The sequence below is a fragment of the Sminthopsis crassicaudata genome, chromosome 1, assembly GCF_048593235.1.
Source record: "Sminthopsis crassicaudata isolate SCR6 chromosome 1, ASM4859323v1, whole genome shotgun sequence".
Classification (NCBI taxonomy): Eukaryota; Metazoa; Chordata; class Mammalia; order Dasyuromorphia; family Dasyuridae; genus Sminthopsis; species Sminthopsis crassicaudata.
Genome location: NC_133617.1, coordinates 757,106,210 through 757,125,858, shown reverse-complemented (window position 1 = coordinate 757,125,858; position 19,649 = coordinate 757,106,210). Strand labels below are relative to the sequence as shown.

The 19,649-nt window shown below is 38.8% G+C and overlaps 1 long non-coding RNA gene across 3 annotated transcripts in view; it reads left to right on the top strand.

The window, feature by feature from the left end:
* The window catches only part of LOC141555990 (uncharacterized), a 239,628-nt gene that overhangs the window by 171,633 nt on the left and 48,346 nt on the right, over window positions 1-19,649 (top strand). The gene's annotated exons all lie outside the window — the stretch shown is intronic.

Below are 19,649 nucleotides of genomic sequence, written 5' to 3'. Positions count from 1 at the left end.
TGTGTCCTCTGTGTCTCTGTGTCTCTCCCTCTCCCTCTCCCTTCTCCCTCTCCCTCTCCCTCCTCCCTCCTCCCTCTCCCTCTCCCCTGTCGCTTTCTCCTCTCCTCCTCTTTCCTTTTTTCATTTTTTCTTTTTGTCTGTGTCTCTCACTTTTTGCTGCCTCTTTCTTATATTTTTCTCACTGTTTTCTCAGTGTTTTTCTAATCTCTAGCTCTTTCTCATTTACTGTATCTCTTTGATTCTCTCTTTCTCTTCTCTCTTTCTCACACTGTCTCTCCGTCTCACGCTCTCTGTCTTTTTTTCTCTCTCCTCTCATGATGCTTCATTTCCTCCTCTTTTTCTCCCTCTATCTTTTTCTCCACTTAGGGTTAGAGTCGGGAGTCGGGAGGCGCGAATTTAGGGTTAGGTTAGAGTCGGGAGGGAGTCGGGAGACGGGAGTGTGAATTTAGGGTTAGGGTTAGGGTTAGAGTTAGGGTTAGGGTTAGGGTTAGAGTTGGGAGTCGGGAGGCATTTAGGGGTTAGGGTTAGAGTCGGGAGGCGAATTTAGGGTTAGGGTAAAGGTTAGGGTGTAGAGTCAGGAGGGTGTTAGGGTTAGGGTTAGAGTCGGGAGTCGGGAGGCATTTAGGGTTAGGGTTAAGGGTTAGATTGGGGGGTTAGGGTTAGGGTTAGATTCGGGAGGTGCGAATTTAGGGTTAGGGTTAGGGTTAGAGTCGGGAGGCAAATTTAGGGTTAGGGTTAGGGTTAGGGTTAGGGTTAGGGTTAGGGGTTAGCTGTGGAACCTCTGAACTCTCTGCCCCTGGGGCAATTGCCCTTCTGTGTTGTCTCCACAGGGGCCCATTGTGGACTTTTTATCTCCAGTTCTTTCTCGTTTACTTTACATCTGATTCTCTCTCTCTCCTCTCTCTCTCTCTGTCGCTCTCGTCTCTCTTCTCTCTCTCTCTCTCTCTCTCTCTCTCGTCTCTCTTCTCTCTCTCTCTCTCGCCTCTCTCTCTCTCTCTCTCGCTCTCGCTCTCTCTTCTCTCTCTCTCTCTCTCTAGCTCTCTGTCACTCTCCCTTCTCTACCTCTTCCTTTTTCTGGTTCCTCTCTTTCTTTCTCTCTCTCTCACAGATTTCTTCCTCTTTCTGATATTTTTTCAGTGTTTCTCACTGTGCTTTTTTATCTCTAGCTCTTTCTCATTTACTTTATCTCTTATTCTCTCTATCTCTTTCTCTCTCTCTTTCTTTGTCTCTCTCTCTCTTCTCTCTTTCTCTCTATCTGTCTGTCTCACTCTCTCTGTCTCTGATTCTCTCTTTGCTCAGCCTCCTCCTTTTCTTGCTTCTCTTTCTCTCTCGCTCACTTTTTCTGCCTCTTTCTATATTTTTTCACTGTTTTTCAGTGTGTTTTTTATTTCTACCTCTTCCTCTTTTACTTTCTCTCTTTGATTCTCTCTCTGTCTCTGTTGGTCTCTCTCTGTCTTTCTCTGTCTCTCTGTCTTTCTCGGTCTCTCTATCTCTCTCTTTTGCTCCTCTCATCCTTTTCCTTTTTGTCTTTCTCCTCTCCTTTCTCTCTCTTCTCTTCTCTTTTTCCTGTCTGTGTCTACTCTCCTCCCTGTTCCTTTTCCTTGTTCTTCTCTTTCTCCCTTCTCTCAGTTTTTTCTGCCTCTTTCTGAGTATTTTTTTCACTTGGAGGGTTTTTTTAAACTCTAGGTCTTTCTGATTTACTTTAATTCTTTGGATCTCTCTCTCCCCCGCCCTCCCCCCCTCCCCCTCCTCTCTCACCTCCCTCTCCTCTCTCTCCTCTCCTCCTCTCTCCTCTCTCTCTCTCTCTCTCTCATCTCTCTCTCGTTCTCTCTCTGTCTCTCTCTCTCTGTCTCTCTCTCTCTGTCTCTCTCTCTCTGTCTCTGTCTCTCTCTGTCTCTCTCTCTGTCTCTCTCTCTCGTCTCTCTCTCTCTCTCTCTGTCTCTCTCTCTCTCTCCTCGTCTCTCTCTCTCTTCTCTCTCTATCCTCTCTCTCTCTCTCTCTCTCTCCCCCTGTCGCTTTCTCCTCTCCTCCTCTTCCTTTTTTCATTTTTCTTTTTGTCTGTGTCTCTCACTTTTTGCTGCCTCTTTCTTATATTTTTCTCACTGTTTCTCAGTGTTTTTCTAATCTCTAGCTTTCTCATTTACTGTATCTCTTTGATTCTCGCCTTTCTCTTCTCTCTTTCTCACACTGTCTCTCTGTCTCACGCTCTCTGTCTCTTTTTCTCTCTCCTCTCATGATGCTCCATTTCCTCCTCTTTTTCTCCCTCTATCTTTTTCTTCCTCTTAGGGTTAGGGTTAGAGTCGGGAGGCGAATTTAGGGTTAGGGTTAGGGTTAGAGTCGGGAGTCGGGAATTTAGGGTTAGGGTTAGGGTTAGATTCGGGAGGCGCGAATTTAGGGTTAGGGTTAGAGTTGGGAGGGAGTTGGGAGTCGGGAGTGCGAATTTAGGGTTAGGGTTAGGGTTAGAGTTAGGGGTTAAAGTTAGGGTTAGAGTCGGGAGGCGAATTTAGGGTTAGGGTTAGGGTTAGCTGTGGACCCTCTGAATTCTCCTGCCCCTGGGGCAGTTGCCCTTCTGTGTTGTCTCCACAGGGGCCAATTGTGGACTTTCCAAACTCTTTGCCTCCTGGGCATTTACATTCTCTGATGTCTCCTCAGAACTGCAGCTGCTCTTCTCTCAACTCTTCTCAGAGGGTCAGTTGTGTTCCCTTTCCTCACTATTGAGAGGCCTTTGTATTTCCTGTCCTCTCTCTGCCTTTTTGAAAAATTTCATTCCCATTCCATAAGCAACCGTGCATCAGAACAGGCCCCCTCACAACTCAATCACGGGTCATAATGCACAGCTGCTGAGGTCCTTGCAAAACTGAACCCCTTTCCCCCAGCTGGGGTTCATAACAAAAAAAACCCTCTCTTGTTTTCCAGGCACTCTTCAGCTCATTATATCCAACTTGGTCCCCCTGCCTAGCAATTTTTCCTACCTACTCTGTGCCAGTAAGAGTAAGTATTCCAGTATGTAGTATTTACATGTTGCCACCTTTGTGCCTGTCAGTGTTTTCAAGACTTTGCATAAATACATAAGAGCTAACCTTGACATCCTGCCTAATGTGTGGGCTGCAATGTGCTATGGACCCGATATTTGTTACTACTCATACTACCATTTAGGGTTCTTACTCTTTTAGGTCATAGAAGAAGGAAATTTAGAGACATTCATACAAAGAATTTGCCTTTATATCCCGTTCATACCACCTGCTGTGAGCCATTCAATGTTTGAGACCTTTTAAATGTGGTGATCTGTCCTTTTGGCACCTCCTGTGTGCCAAAAATTCTCCTTGGAAATAGCCTTTTATAAACACTAATGGTTTCCATGGGTAGCAACTACTAAGTGGCAATCATTTTGCAAAGAGCATTCCATATATTAATAAAAATATCTAGCATTTGTAGCAATTATTTCCAATGATTGTGCTGAGCATTATAGAGAAAGGCATTATCATAACTAGTATTTGATACCACCTAGTATATGAAAGGCACTACGTGAAACACTGTCTTTCTCTTCATCATACCTCCTATGTGTATCCCGCCAAATATGTGCCTTTCACTGTTCCAAGAAATTTCCATCTAGAAAGGCTTACACTTTAATACTGGCTACTGTGTGACAGTCATTGTGCTAACGGCTGTTTATTTCTTAATAATAATAATAACTAGCATCGATGGTACCAATATGGATCAGTCAGTGTAGAAGGGAATTCACAAGACATCCTAAAATATGGCAGCCTTTATAACATGTGCTGTGTGCCAGTCACTGTGTAAAGCACTTTACATTTGTTGACCATAACTGGGATTGATACCACCTAATATGTGCTGGTAATTGTCCTATTCGGTGTCCATTTAGGAATACTAAGAGTTTCCAATTATACCCCCGAGTAAGTGGCATTTATTTTACAAAAGCTTTGTAGATATTGACCCGTCTTGGGGTTCTGCCTCACTTGGGAGACTCCCCCATCTTGGGGTTCCAGACCACCCACTACCTACTGTCCGATGCCTTGTGTCTCAGGTGCCAAAGCCTGGTATCTTGCATGGCCTCCTGACCTGGGAAATCTAGCCCAAAGATGTTTCCCCTTCAGACGGGTCAATCCCCAGCCGTGGGTCTTTCTTCAGATATTCTCTTCTATGAGGCAGACCCTAAGTACTCTAGAATTTTCCAACCTCTGTGTTCACCCTGAGGCAGAAAATTTGCAGAAAAGAGGGTGAGTCTTTTGTCCTCAGTAGACACCATAGTGCAACTTTATAATGTCTTTACCCAACTTCCAACCCTCTACTTCTAAGAATTCTGAATGTTGGCTGTACCACCTTGGTTTGTTCTGTGCGTCGTTCCAGTGAGTTTGCAGTCCACTGAAGCCCCTTAGGAGAAAGGGACCCTCGGTATCTTCTAGTCCAAAGCTTCTTAAACGGTGGGCTATAAACCCTAGTGGGGTCAGGTAACTGAATAGAGGAATCATGAAAAATTAATATTCCACCAGTATTTTATTCTATAGGTAACAATAAATCCATCTCATGTGTCCCAACATTTTCTTTCTCATAATGGAGAAAATTATAAATATAGAAATATAGAAATATATATATATATATATATATATATATATATATATATATATATATATATATATATACTGTGTGATATAAAAAAATATATATATATATTATTTATAAGATATATATGTGATATAAATATGAAAATAGTTTTTAAATGCATTATTTTATGTTTTGCTATTAAGAAATACTTGATTTGGAAATCTGTTTTAGATCCTTAGCAGCAGTGCTGTGGCAGCCAACCTTGGAGAACTCTTCTATTCCAGCAGTAAAGAATTTCCTGAAAAGGCGGTAAGTCTTTTATCCTCAGTAAACACATATTGCAACTTTATATTTTCTGAACCCAACTTCCAACCCTCTCCTTCTAGAAATCCTTAACGTTGGTTGTCACAGCTTGGTTTGTTTTGTACATCGTTACATTGAGTTTACAGTTCCCTGAAACCCCCTAGCAGAAGGGGACTTTGGGTATCACCGAGTCCAAAGCTTCTTAAACTGCTCGTTTTAACCCCTAATGGAGTCTGGTAACTGAATATATGGGTCATGACAAATGATTATTCCACTAGTATTTAATTCTGTTGGTAAAAAGATCCACCTTAAGTGTATGAACGTGTCTTTTTCATAAATGATAAAAATAATATATGTATATATGATGTTTAGGTCTTTTTATTTCTTTTCAAAAAAATGTCTCTGGGGTTTGGACACTGCCATTCAGGGTAGCCTGAAAGCTCCTGAAATTCCCCCTCGTCCTGCTTTTTTTTTTAACCCTAAGGCCTGGTGTGGGTTTGTGCTGGATGTGTCAAGTACTGGCCCCCTTGTTCAGGGAGGGCAGAACTCGTAGTGTAGGATTCTGGATTGTTCTGGTCCCTCATTCCCATGAAGTAGATTTTACCTGAGGGCTTTCTAAATTGTCTTCGGGGGCAATATTGTTTCACTCTTTCCTTTTTGGGGGTTTTCCTATCCCCAATTCATTTTGAGAAAAAGTTTTTAAATTGCTTGGATCAAAATTTGCTGCAAGTCGGTGGATAGTGTTGCCTGTCTTTCATAAGTGTACCTCTTTGCAAGTAACTACCCCTGTAGAAATAACTACCACTGTGCAAATAATTATAGATGTATGGAAATAACAATATGTGTGGAAATATATATATATATGTATGTATGTATATATATACATATACATATATATCTGTACCAATAAGTGTAGCTCTGCAGAAATACATGTACCTCTGTGGGAATAACTGTACCTGTCTGCAAATAACTACCTCTGTGCAAATAATTATACCTGTATTCAAATAATTGTCTCTGTGCATGTAAGTATACCTTTGTGCAAATACGTGTCCCTGTGTGTAAATATGTGTTCCTCTGTGTAAATAAATGTACCTCTGTGCAAATAACTATACCCTTATGGAAATAACTGCCTCTGTGCAATAAGTGTACCTCTGTGGAAATAAGTGTACCTTGGTGTAACTAACTATGTCTGTGCAGGTAATTACACCTGAATGGAAATAACGAACTTTGTGTAAAGAAGGGTATCTCTGTGGAAAGAAGTGTATCTCTCTGCAAATAAGGTTACCTCTGTGCAAATAAGTGTACCTCTGTGTAAATAAGTGTATCTTTGTTGAAAAGGACTAGCCCTGTGCAAATACTTATAACTTTATGGAAATAACTACCTGTGTGCAATTAAGCATCCCTCTGTGGAAATAATGTATATTCTATATGATGTATAAAATATATTTATTTATTTATAGGATGTATATATATATATGTATATGTATATACATATATGACATAAATATATAGATATGGTTTTAATACATTATTTTATGATTAACTATCATCAAATACTTGATTTCAATATCAATTTTAGATACTTTTATACATTGGGTCATGGCAAAATTCCTCAGCCAAAAGGGTTGTGAGAGAGAAAATTTTAAGAAGCTTTTAATTTAGTCTACCATTCTATTTTACAGCTGGAAGTTGCAATCTTGAGAAAATGGGTGGTTTTGTATTAGTTGTTCAGGTACCCTGATTTGCACAGATGTAGTTATTTGCAGAGACATACACTTATTTGCAGAGAGATACACTTTTTTTTTCACAGAAGTAGTTATTTCCATGCAGGTATAATTATCTGCACAGAGGTAGTTATTTCCACACAGGTATAATTATTTGAACAGAGTTACTCTTATGTACATAGAGGTACACTTATTTACGCACAAAGGTGCACTTATTTGAACACAGGTACACTTATTTACAGAGATGTGCAAGTATTTGCTCATAGGTATACTTATTTACACACAGGTACACGTATTTGCATAGAGGTGTTCAAACACAACATTAAGCCTAAAACCTAACCCTAAACTCACAAAATGAGTTACTGTTACTATTGATGTATATATAGCTCTTTTTCTTTCTTTTAAAAGAAATCCATCCAGCTCCTGAAATCCCCTGTCCTCCTGCTTTTTTCTTACGCTAAGGCCTGGTGTGGGTTTGTGTTGGATCTGCTCAAGTATTAGACCCCTTGTTCCAGGAAGGCAGAAGTTCTGGTGTAGGATTCTGGATTGTTCTGATCCCACATTCCCAGGAAGCAGATTTTACCTGAGAACTTTCGAAATTTTCTAGGGGGACAATATTGTTTCACTCTTCCCTTTTTGGGGGTTTTCCTATCCCCAATTCATTTTGAGAGTTTTTTTTTAATTAATTAATTAATTAATAATTTATTTTTAATTTTTATAATTATAACATTTTCTTTGACAGTACATAAGCATAGGTATTTTTTTTTACAGCATTATGTTTTGTATTCCCTTCTGTTCTGAATTTTCCCCCTCCTTCCCTCCACCCCCTCCCCTAGATGGCAGGCATTCCCATACATATTAAATATCTTATAGTGTATCCTAGGTACAATATATATGTGCAGAACTGAATTTTGTTGTTCTTGTTGCAAAGGAAGGATTGTATTTGGAAGGTAAAAATAATCTGGGAAGAAAAAAACAAACAAAGAAACAAACAAAAAAACAATGCTCACAGTTGACACTCATTTCCCAGTGTTCCTTTTCTGGATGTAGCTGATTCTGTCCATCATTGATCAATTGGAATTGGATTAGCTCTTCTTTGAGAAAGAGTTTTTAAATTGCGTCTTGGAGGAAAATTTGCTGCAAGTCGGTGGATGGTGTATCCTGCCTTTCATAAGTGTACCTCTGTGCCAGTAACTACCTCTGTGCTAATAAGGGTACATATTTTCAAATAAATGTACCCCTGTAGAAATAACTACCACTGTGCAAATAATTATACATGTATGTAAATAACAACATGTGTGGAAATATATATATATATATATATATATATATATATATATATATATATATGTACCAATGAGTGTAGCTCTGCGGAAATACATGTACCTGTGTGGAACTCACTGTAACTCTGTGGGAATAACTCTACCTCTATGCACATAACTACCTCCGGGCAAATAATTATACCTTTGTGTAAATATGTGTACCTCTGTGTAAATAACTATACCTTTATGGAAATAACTGCCTCTGTGCAAATAATGTACCTCTGTGGAAATAAGTGTACCTTTGTGCAACTAACTATGTCTGTGCAGAGAATTACACCTGAATGGAAATAACAAACTTTGTGCAAAGAAGTGTATCTCTCTACAAATAAGGGTACCTATGTACAAATAACTACATTTGTGCAAATAAGGGTATCTCTGTTCCAATACATGTACCCATGTACCAATAACTACCACTGTGCAAATAATTATACATGTATGGAAATAAGTATACCTCTGTGCAAATAATTGTACCTCAGGACAAACAACTGTACCTCGCTGCAATTAACGGTACCTTGGTACAGATCAGTGTTCCTCTCTGGCAAGAGTTGAACCTCTTTGCAAATAAATGTCCCTCTGTGAAAATACGTGTACCTTTGTGCAAATAGTAGTACAACTTTGCAAATGAATGTGTCTATGTGCCAATACTTATACCTCTGTGCAAATAACTACGTATGTGCAAAAAATTGTTACTGTATGACAATAACTCCTTTTGTGCAAATAAGTGTACGTCTGCGTAAAAAAAGTGTACCTCTGGGCAGATAACTATAGCTCTATGGAAAAACTACCTTTGTGTAAATAAGTGTACGTCTGTGTAAATAAGTGTACCTCTGTTGCCAAGAACTACCCCCGTGCAAATACTTACAACTTTATGGAAAAAACTACGTGTGTGCAATTAAGTGTCCCTCTGTGGAAATAATGTATATTATACATGATGTATGAATATATATTTATTTATTTAGCAAATATATGTGATATATATAGATATAGATATAGATATAGTTTCAATACGTTATTTTATTATTAACTATCAGCAAATACTTGATTTGGATATCGATTTTAGATACTTTTATACCTTGGGTCATGGCAAAATTCCTCAATAAAAAGGGTTGTGAGAGGGAAAAGTTTAAGAAGCTCTGAATTTAGTCTACCATTCTATTTTACACATGGAAGTTGCATTCTTGAGAAAATGGGTGGTTTAGGGTTAGTAGTTAAGGTCCATTTTCTTTGCACAGAGGTAGTTATTTGCATAGAGGTACACTTATTTGCTGAGAGATACATTGTTTTTTTTTTTTTTTTTTTGCACAGAGGTAGTTATTTCCTAGCAGGTATAATTATCTGCACAGAGGTAATTATTTGCACAGAGGTACACATCTTTACACGGAGGTAGTTATTTCCACACAGGTATAATTATTTGCACAGGGTTACACTTATGCACATAGAGGTACACTTATTCGTGCACAAAGGTACACTTATTTGAACAGAGGTACACTTATTTACACAGATGTACAAGTATTTGCACACAGGTATACTTATTTACACACAGGTACATGTATTTGCACAAAGGTGTCCAAACACAACATTAACCCTAATTCCTAACCCTAAACTGACAAAATGAGCTGCTGTTACTATTGTTGTCTATATAAGTCTTTTGCTTTCTTTAAAAAAAAAAATCTCTCTGGTGTTTGGACACTCCCATCAAGGGAAGGCTGAGAGATCCCAAAGGTCCTGTCCTCCTGCTTCTGTTTCCCAAAGGACTGCTGCAGGTTTGTGCTGGATGTGGTCACCTACCGCCTGCCTTGGTTGGGGTGGGCGGCATTTCTGTTGTGGGGGTCTGGATTGTTCAGGATTGTTCTGGTCCCCTCATTCCCTTGAAGCAGACTTTCCCAGGGGATTTTCTAAATTATTGTGGGGGTCATTGTTTTTTCACTCTTTTATTGTGTTTCCCTTCCCCAATTCATTTTGGGAGAGAATTTTTACATTGCTTGGAGGGAATTTGGCTGCAGGTGTTGGGAGGGTGTCACCTGTCCTTTTCCCCTGCCATTTCCCCCTCAGACCCTGGGTTTGTTGAAAAAACCATTAAAAATCCCAGAAGCTGGAGTGCTAAAACCAGAAATGTCTTTACCAGTAGCCGAGGGAGCCCTTCCTTTCAGTGAGGACATTACTGCAAAGAAACCTGGATTTGATTCCTGAGGTCTCACAGCTAATTAGCAGCAGTGCTGTGGCAGCCAACCTTGTAGAACTCTTCTATTCCAGCAGTAAACAATTAGCTGAAAAGTTGATAAATCTTTTATCCTCAGTAGACTACATATGGCATCTTCATAATGTCTGAACCCAACTTCCAACTCTCTCCTTCTAGAAATTCTTAATGTTGGTTGTAACAACTTGGTTTGCTGTGTGCATCCTTACAGTGAGTTTGCAGGTCAATGAAATCCCCTAGCAGAAAGGGACCCTGGGTGTCACCTAGTCCAAAGCTGCTTAAACTGCAGGTTGTAACCCCTAATGGGTTCAGGGATGTGAATATAGTGGTCATGAAAATTAATATTGCACCAGTATTTAAGTTTTTAGATAAAAAGAAATCCATCTCTTGTGTAGGAACATTTTCTTTGCCATAAATGATAAAATTGTGAATATAGCAAATATGTATGTGTATATACATATATACACATTGATGTAATGTATAAATATATATTTATTTAGTTCTAAGATATATATATATATATGTGACAAAAATATATACATAAGTTTTTAAATACATTTTATGATTTACTGTCAGGCAATCCTTGATATGGATATCTATTTTCAACCTTGGGTCATGGAAAAATTCCTCAGGGAAAAGGACTGTTAGAAGGAAAAGTTTAAGAAGCTTTGATTTAGTCTACCATTCTCTTTTATAGATGGCTATTGTAATCTTGGGAAATTGGGTGCTTTTCCCAAAGCCTTTTATGGGGTTAGTGGTATGACTGGCTTTGGAGGAAAAAACCTTTCACTTCCCATTCCAGTCTCCAGTTCCATTTTCAGTATAATGTTGAAGTTACAACATTTAAAAAAGATTATTTCCTTGCATTTTCAAGTTGCAATTGTCTCCTCCTGTCCCTTCCAAACCCACATTTGGAAGTGTCAACATTTGTTAAATATATGTGAAACTATACATAACATACTTGCTTGTATCAATTTTCGGTGGATAGTATTTTCCTTGAGAAGACCTTCACAATTAATTGAAATTTCCTTTAACTGGGAATAACTAAGCCATTCTTGTTCACTCTTCCACTAATGGTGCTATACCTGTATATATTCCCTTGGTTCTGCTCTTCAGTCAGCATGAGTTACTGTAAGTTTTCCACCTTTTAAAAAATCATCTTGTTCATTATTTCTTCAGGCACAATGATATTCCATTACATTCATATTGCACAACTTCATCACCCCTAGCCCAATGGATTGGGATCCCTTCAGTTGGCAGCTCTTTGCCAGCACAAAATGAGTTGTTGTTACTATTGTTGTATATATAGGGCTTTTTGTTTCTTTAAAAAAAAAATATCTCTGTGGTTTGGACACTCCCTTCCAGGGTTGGCTGAGAGCTCCTGAATGCCCCTCCCCCTGTTTGTGTTGCCCCAGGGCCTCTTCTGGGCTTGTGCAGGATGTGGTCAACTATTGGATGCCTTGGTCAGGGAGGGCGGGACTTCTGGTGTGGGAGTCTGGATTGTTCTGGAACTTTCTGGCACCTCAGTGTAAGGAAGCAGACTTTCTGTGAGGGCCTTTTCATTCTATTGAGGGGCAATGTTGTTTCTGTCTTCACTTTTATCTGGTTTTCCTCTCCCCAAGTTACTTTGAGAGAGAATTTTGAAATTGTTGTGGGGAAATTTGCCTCAGGTGCTGGGAGAGTGTGGGCTGCCTTCCCCCCCCCCTTTCTCCCTCAGGTTCTGGCTTTATTGAATGAACCATTAAAACCAGAGGGCTTTCTAAATGGTCTTGGGGGGTGCAATGTTGTTTATGTCTTCACTTTTATCTGGTTTTCCTCTCCCCAAGTCATTTTGAGAGAAAATTTTTAAATTGGTTTGAGGGAATTTTCCTGCAGGTCTTGGGAAGGTGTCACCTGCCTTTTTCCCCAAAAAATTCAGATTCTGGGTTTATTGAATGAACCATTAAAATCCCAGAAGCTCAAATGCTAAAAGCAGAAGTGTCTTTACCAATAGTGTATGGGGAGCCCTTCATTTCAGTGAGGACATTACTGCAAAGAAACGTGAGCAGTGCTGTGGCAGGGAATCCTGGAGAACTCTTCTACAGCAGCAGTAAAGAATTTCCTGAAAAGGGGGTAAGGCTTTTCAAACCCCAGTAGACCACATAATGCAACTTTATGAGGACTGAACCCAACTTCCAACCCTGTCCTTGCAGAAATGCTTAATGTTGGCTGTAACACCTTGGTTTGTTTCTGTGCATCATTACATTGAGTTTGCAAGTCACTGAAACCACCCTCAGCAGAAAGGGACTCGGGGTATCACCTAGTCAAATAAATAGTCATGATAAAGTTGAATCAATCTAGGAACTATACTGGGTACACTCTAACCCCTTTTTAAAATTTTTTTTTATTTCTTCATAGTATTTTTATTTTTCCAATTACAAGTAAAGACAGATTAAAACATTCATTCTTTTTATTATAGCCTTTTATTGACAAAACATATGCATGGGTAATTTTTCAACACTGAACCTTGCAAACACTTCTGTTCCAACTTTTCCCCTCCTTCTCTCCACCACCTCCCCTAGATGGCAGGTAGTCCCATCCATGTTAAATATGTTAAAGTATATCTTAAATACAATATATGTGTACATATGTTCTCTTGTTGCACAAGAAAATTTGGATTTAGAAAGATGATAAAAATAACCTGGGAAGAAAAACAAAAATGCAAGCAAACAACAACAGAAAGAGTTCAAATACTATGTTGTGGTCCACACTCATTTACCAGAATTTTTTCACTGGGTGTAGTTGGTTCTGTTCATCACTGATTGCTTGGAACTGAATTGGATCCTCTCATTGATGAAGATAGCCATGTCCATCAGAATTGATCCTCATATAGTATTGTTGTTGAAATGTATAATGATCTCTTGGTTCTGCTCATTTCATTCAGCATCAGTTCCTGTCAGTCTCTCTAAGCCTCTCTGTATTCATCCTGCTGGTCATTTCTTACAGAACAGTAATATTCCGTAACATTCATATACCACAGTTTACCCAACCATTCTCCAATTGATGGGCATTTATCCAATTTCCGGTTTCTAGCCAGTATGAAAAGGGCTGCCACAAACATTTTGGTACATCCAGGACCCTTTTCCCGCTTTAGTATTTCTTTGGGATATCAGCCCAGTACTAACTGCTGGATCCAAGGGGATACACAATTTGGCATAATTTTGAGTATAGTTCCAACCTTCTCTCCAGAATGGTTGGATCCATTCTGTGACCACATTTTAGAAATGAGGCTTTTATCACAACTTTTGGATATAAATTTTCCCCCAGTTTTTCTGCTTCCCTTCCACGTTTGTCCGCATTGGTTTTGTTTGTAAGAAAAAATTTTTAATTTTAATCACGGTTATCCCTTCTGCCTTTCATCATGTTCTTAGTTCTTTTTTTCCTTGTTATTATGTTATTGATCCTGTTTATTTCTCTTGGCCTATATCTACAAAATCCTTTCTATGTTTCTTGGTTTTCATTATAGTCATTGAATCTTTTTTATTTTTAAATTTTTGTATTGTAGTGAGTTTACTGGTTTTTAATACCCTTCTTTGTAACTCATGTTGGGAGAAAAAAATCAGAGCAAAAGGGAAAAAGCATGCGAGAGATTTATAAAAACAGAAAAAAGAAACGAACACAGGTATCTTCATTTCCATCCGGTCTCCTTAGGTCTTTTTCTGCGTGCAGACGGCACTTTCTGTGCCAAGTCTGTGGGGATTGCCTGGGATCAGGGAGCCATGTCGATGCCATTCTTTTTCTCTCTGCCTGTCTCTCCCTCCTTCAACCTTAAGAATTCTCACCAACATAATGGGCAGCTTTCCTTGATTTCTTCTCAGATTCGCTCTGATGGATGGGCAACAGGATGTCGTGGGCTGCATGGACTCGATGCTGCCCCCGCTTCTGTGGCATCTAGCTATGGGGCCGCCGACCTTTGGTGGGTTGGAGAATGTAAGGGGAGATCAGAGGGGCCGCGTTTCATGTGCATGCTCACTGACGTGGAAAGAATTCATCACTCCCCTTCCCTTCCAAATCCCCCTTTCTCTGGGCTCCGCTCTGCCCCCTTTGCTGCTTAAATGGAAGCTAAGTGGGCCCTCTCAGGGAAAATCCAGGAAGCGCATGGTTTAAAAAGAGCCAGCATCATAAAGAATGAGATCATAAATAGATTAGAGGAACAGAGAATAGTCTACCTCTCAGACCTGTGGAGGAGGAAGGAATTTATGACCAGAGGAGAACTAGAGATCATTATTGATCACAAAATAGAAAATTTTGATTACATCAAACTAAAAAGTTTCTGTATAAACATTACTAATGCAAACAAGATTAGAAGGGAAGTAACAAATTGGGAAAATATTTTTACAGTTAAAGGTTCTGATAAAGGTCTCATTTCCAAAATATATAGAGAACTGACCCTAATTTATAAGAAATCAAACCATTCTCCAATTGATAAATGGTCAAAGGATATGAACAGACAATTCTCCGATGATGAAATTGAAATTATATCCACTCATATTAAAGAGTGTTCCAAATCACTACTGATCAGAGAGATGCAAATTAAGACCACTCTGAGATACCACTACACACCTGTCAGATTGGCTAAGATGACAGGAACAAATAATGATGAATGTTGGAGGGGCTGTGGGAAAACTGGGACACTGATGCATTGTTGGTGGAGTTGTGAAAGAATCCAACCATTCTGGAGAGCAATCTGTAATTATGCCCAAAAAGTTATCAAACTGTGCATATCCTTTGATCTAGCATTGCTGCTATTGGGCTTATATCCCAAAGAAATACTGAGGAGAGGAAAGGGACCTGTATGTGCCAAAATGTTTGTGGCAGCTCTTTTCATAGTGACTAGAAACTGGAAGATGAATGGATGTCCATCCATTGGAGAATGGTTGGGTAAATTATGGTATATGAAGGTTATGGAATATTATTGCTCTGTAAGAAATGACCAGCAGGAGGAATACAGAGAGGCTTGGAGAGACTTACATCAACTGATGCTGAGTGAAATGAATAGAACCAGAAAATCGCTGTACACTTCAAGTTGTATGAAGATGGATTCTGATGGAAGTGGAAATCTTCAACATAAAGAAGATCCAACTCACTTCCAGTTGATCAATGATGGACAGAAATAACTATACCCAGAGAAGGAACACTGGGAAGTGAATGTAAATTATTAGCACTACTGTCTATCTACCCAGGTTACTTACACCTTCAGAATCCAATACTTAAGGTTCAACAAGAAAATTGGGCTTACACACATATATTGTATCTAGGTTATATTGTAACACATGTAAAATGTATGGGATTGCCTGTCATCTAGGGGAGGGAGTAGAGGGAGGGAGGGGATAATGTGGAAAAATAAATACAAGGGATAGTGTTATTTTTAAAAATTACTCATGCATATATACTGTCAAAAAAATTTTATAAATAAAATTAAAAAAAAAAAAAAGAGCCAGCATGCAATGCCACGGTTTGGACACCGGATGGCAGACGAGACATGAGCCGGCCACAGATGGCCCCCTTATTTATTAGTAGGAAGCTTCCCTGGTGTTCCTCCTGGGGACACCAGGGGTCAGCAAGAGACCGTGTTACATTTTAAATGGCAAATAATTCATGGAGATGGATTAATTTGGCGCCTATGGTTTGCCAGCCTCTTCACTGAACGCTAGGAACACAAGGACAAAAATGAAACCGTCCCTGTTGTCAAAGATTTGATACATAAATGCGTATTATCTCTGGTTATCTGTGCGTCTGTCCTGTCTGTGTGTGTCTGTCTTGCCTGTTTTCTGTCTCTGTCTCTGTCTCTCTGTCTATGACTGTCTATCTCTGTCTCTGTTTCTCATCTTTGTCTTTCTGTGTCTGTCTTTCTGTCTCTGTTTTTGTCTCAGTTTCTCTCTGTGTATCTCTCTCTGTCTCTCTGTCTCTATCTCTCTCTCTCTGTCTCTCTCTCTTCCTCCACTTTCTCTCTCTCCCTCCTTCTCTGTCGCCTTTCTATCTTTGTGTCTGTCTTTCTCTGTGTCTGTCTCTGTCTGCCTCTTTCTGTCTCTGTCTCTTTCCCTACCTCTGTCTCTGTCTGTGTATCTCTCTGTGTGTATGTGTGTGTTTCTCCTTCTGTCTCTGTCTCCTTCTTTCTGTCTCTTTCCGTCTCTATCTCTCGTCTCGGTTTTCTGTCTTTCTCTGAATCTAAATCTGTCTCTTTCTGTCTCTCTTTCTATCTCTGTCTCCATTTGTCTCTGTGCCTGTGTTTGTCTGTGTATTTGAGGGTCTCTGTCTTTTGTCTCTCTGGGTTTGTCTCTCTGTCTCTCTTTATCTCTGTTGCTCTCTGTTTCTCTCTCTCTATTGCTCTGTGTCTCTGCCTCTCTCTGCTCTGTCTCTCTCTGTCTCCTCTCTTTTGTGTTTGTTTCTCTCTCTCTCTCTTTCTCTCTGTCTGACTCTCTCTGTCTCTATCTCTTTGTCTCTCTTCCTCTGTCCGTCCCTGTCTCTCCTTTCTCTCTTTGTCTCTATCTCTCATTGACTCACGCTCTCTGTCTCTGTCTTCCCTCTCTGTCTCTATCTCTGCTTCTTTCTGTCTCCCCCTCTCTCTATCTCAGTCTCTGTCTCCATTTTCCCTTATGAAAGATCTGTTTACCATGACAATTTTTGCTAACCTCCCTTCCGGCCTCAGCCCCCTCAATGTGACTGTCCCTCGTAGTGCCTTCCCTTTCATGGTGTCTTCCTCCTTGCTCTAGCTGCCTCTGTTCAGTCTAGCCTGTCAGGCCATGAACTTGAAGGATTTCCTTTCTCCTGCTTAATTGGCAGTTCCCCTGGGGGGACTTATCTTTTTCCTTAGTCTGACTATCTGCTCTCCTCCTCTATTTTGTTTTTCCCATTCCCGGAGTCCATTGTATCCCTTCACTTGGCTATAACCTATTTCCCTAAAAATCTACCTTTTGTTAAAGACAATGGCTGGACTTCTGGGGGCAGAGGCAAGATGGCGGAGACCACACATTTCTCTCTGACCTTCTTCCTCTACAGCCCTCAGAAGAATGACAAAACGCAGCCTCAGAAGTAGCTCTGGATGGGCAGAACCCACAAATATTGGGAGTGCAAGAAATTGTCAGCAGAAGATAATTTCGACGATCTCCAGAAAAGGTGTGTTTCGACTGGAAATGGGAGGGAGGCAGCCAGTGCAAGCAGCTGAGTAGAAACACCAGTATAGATAGCTTAGAGTCCTGGGGTGTTGCTGAGTCTGTGGGGTGGTGCAGATTTCACGCAGCAAAGAAGGGGAGGAATCTACAGGAATTTATAGCAATGTTGGCCACTCTGCCCTGGTTGCAAGCCAGTAGATCAGCAGAGAAGTTATAAAACATCCAACACAAACACAAAAGATCAATAGTGAACCCCAAAACGCCAGAATCTCAGGGGACCTGGCCATGCCCACCAACACCAGGAGTGAGTCAGCACTGACCCAGCATAGCTGAGGCTGCTTGGAAAACCTCCCCCTACCCTAAAGGCAGACCTTAGTTAATAATTAATTTTCTTAATTCTTATTAAGTTTATTAATACCTTCATAGATTTTATTAATGTATTGATTATACCATTTTCCTATTAATTTTATTAGTTTATTAAATTTTACTAGTTCGGTAATTAATGAATTAATCTATCAATTTTATTAATTAATAATCAAGTTATTAAATGTATGATTTATTATTAGTTTTATTATTAATTTAGTTAATTTTATTCTATTGATTAATTTCATTAGTTTCTTTCTTTCTTTCTTTTGTTTATTTATTTATTCTTGGCACACACTGCTTTTTGAATCATGTTGGGTGAGAAAAATCAGAGAAAAGGGGAAAAACCATGGGAGAGATTAACAAAAAAAAAACCAAACCAAACAAACAACAACAACAACAAAAAAAAAAAAAACAAAAAAAAAACACCGAAAAAAAGAAGTGAATGTAGTATGTAGAATGTAGTTGATTTCCATTCAGTTTCCTTATGAAGAGGAAACCCCAAAACTCTGAAAAATCCTCCACCCCAAGCACAAACAGTTTCATCTTTCTTATCTGGGTGGGGTCTGCTCAGTCCTGAACCCTGGCTGTAACCCATTAATGAATGAGTCTGCCACAATTTTTAGTTGAATGTATTCAAAGTTGTCCCTTTTAGCTTTCAGAATGGTCTCTAGCTCTTCTTTGGTCATGAATTTTCATTTGAGGATTTGACAAAGAATCCAGGAATGCTGATCCCAGAGGAGAGAAGGCAAGTATTGGAAAGGCTGTTTGTGGGAGAGGAAAAGGAGACTCTGTCAACAGGCTTTTATTAATCAGTTAAAATGTGTGTGTGTGTGTGTGTGAGAGAGAGAGAGAGAGAGAGAGACAGAGAGAGAGAGACAGAGAGAGACAGAGACAGAGACACCAAGAGGAAGGAGGGAAGGAAATGGAGAGGGGGTAAGCGAGGAGAAGGAGGAAATTTTGAGGACAAACAGGTTTTTCAGGACATTACACAAATCACAGATTTTAAGGGCAGAGGGACACTGGAAGTGTTCTGGTAACACCTCCTATTTTTTTTTTTAAGCAATAAATGAAGAAACTGTGGTCTAGAGAAAGTAAGTGATTGGTTCAAGACACTTGGTAGGTCAAGACAGAGTTAGGATTCAAATGCATGTGTTCTGATACCTCATTAGGAGTGGAAGTCACATTATATGAGGATTGGTTTTTGTAAATTAATCTATTTCTTTAATCTCTAATTAATTAATTACCAATTGATTTTCTATTAATAAATTAAATTCCCCATCAAGCCAAAAGAATTTTCATTTCTTCATGAATTAATTAAATTTATTAATCAATTAATTAATTTTATTAACTAATAATTACTTTAATAGTTATCAAATTATTGATTATTAATTTGATCAGCAAATAAGTCATTTTATGATTAGTTTTTATTAATTTTTGTTGATAAATTTATTTTTATGTTATTTTTTCTTTTTGTTTATTTTAACACACATTGCTTTATGAATCTTGTTGGGAGAGAAAAATCAGAGCAAAAGGGAAAAGCCATGGAAGAGATACATTCATCAATTAATAAATAATTTGTAATAATAAATTTATTAATCTTTTTCATTAATTTCAAATAATTAACTTCTTAACTACAACCTAATCTTATCAATTTATGTATCAATTTATCAGTCAATTAATTCATCTTTCAATTATATTCCCCATCAAGTAAAATAAAATTCACTTATTTATTAGTTTAAAAAAGATATTAGTTAACTTTATTAACTAAAAATTAATTTAATAAATTTATCACTTTATTGATGGTTAATTTTATGATTAATTTTTATTGTTTTTGGTTGCTTTATTCATCATTTATTTATTTGTCTGTTTGTTTATTTAAAACACTTTGCTTTATGACTCATGTTGGGAGAGAAAAATCAGAATAAAAGGGAAAAACCATGGGAGAAATAAAAAAGAAAAACAACAGAAAAAGGAAGTAAACCGAGCATGTGGTGATTTCCGTTCAGTCTCCTTAGTTCTTTTT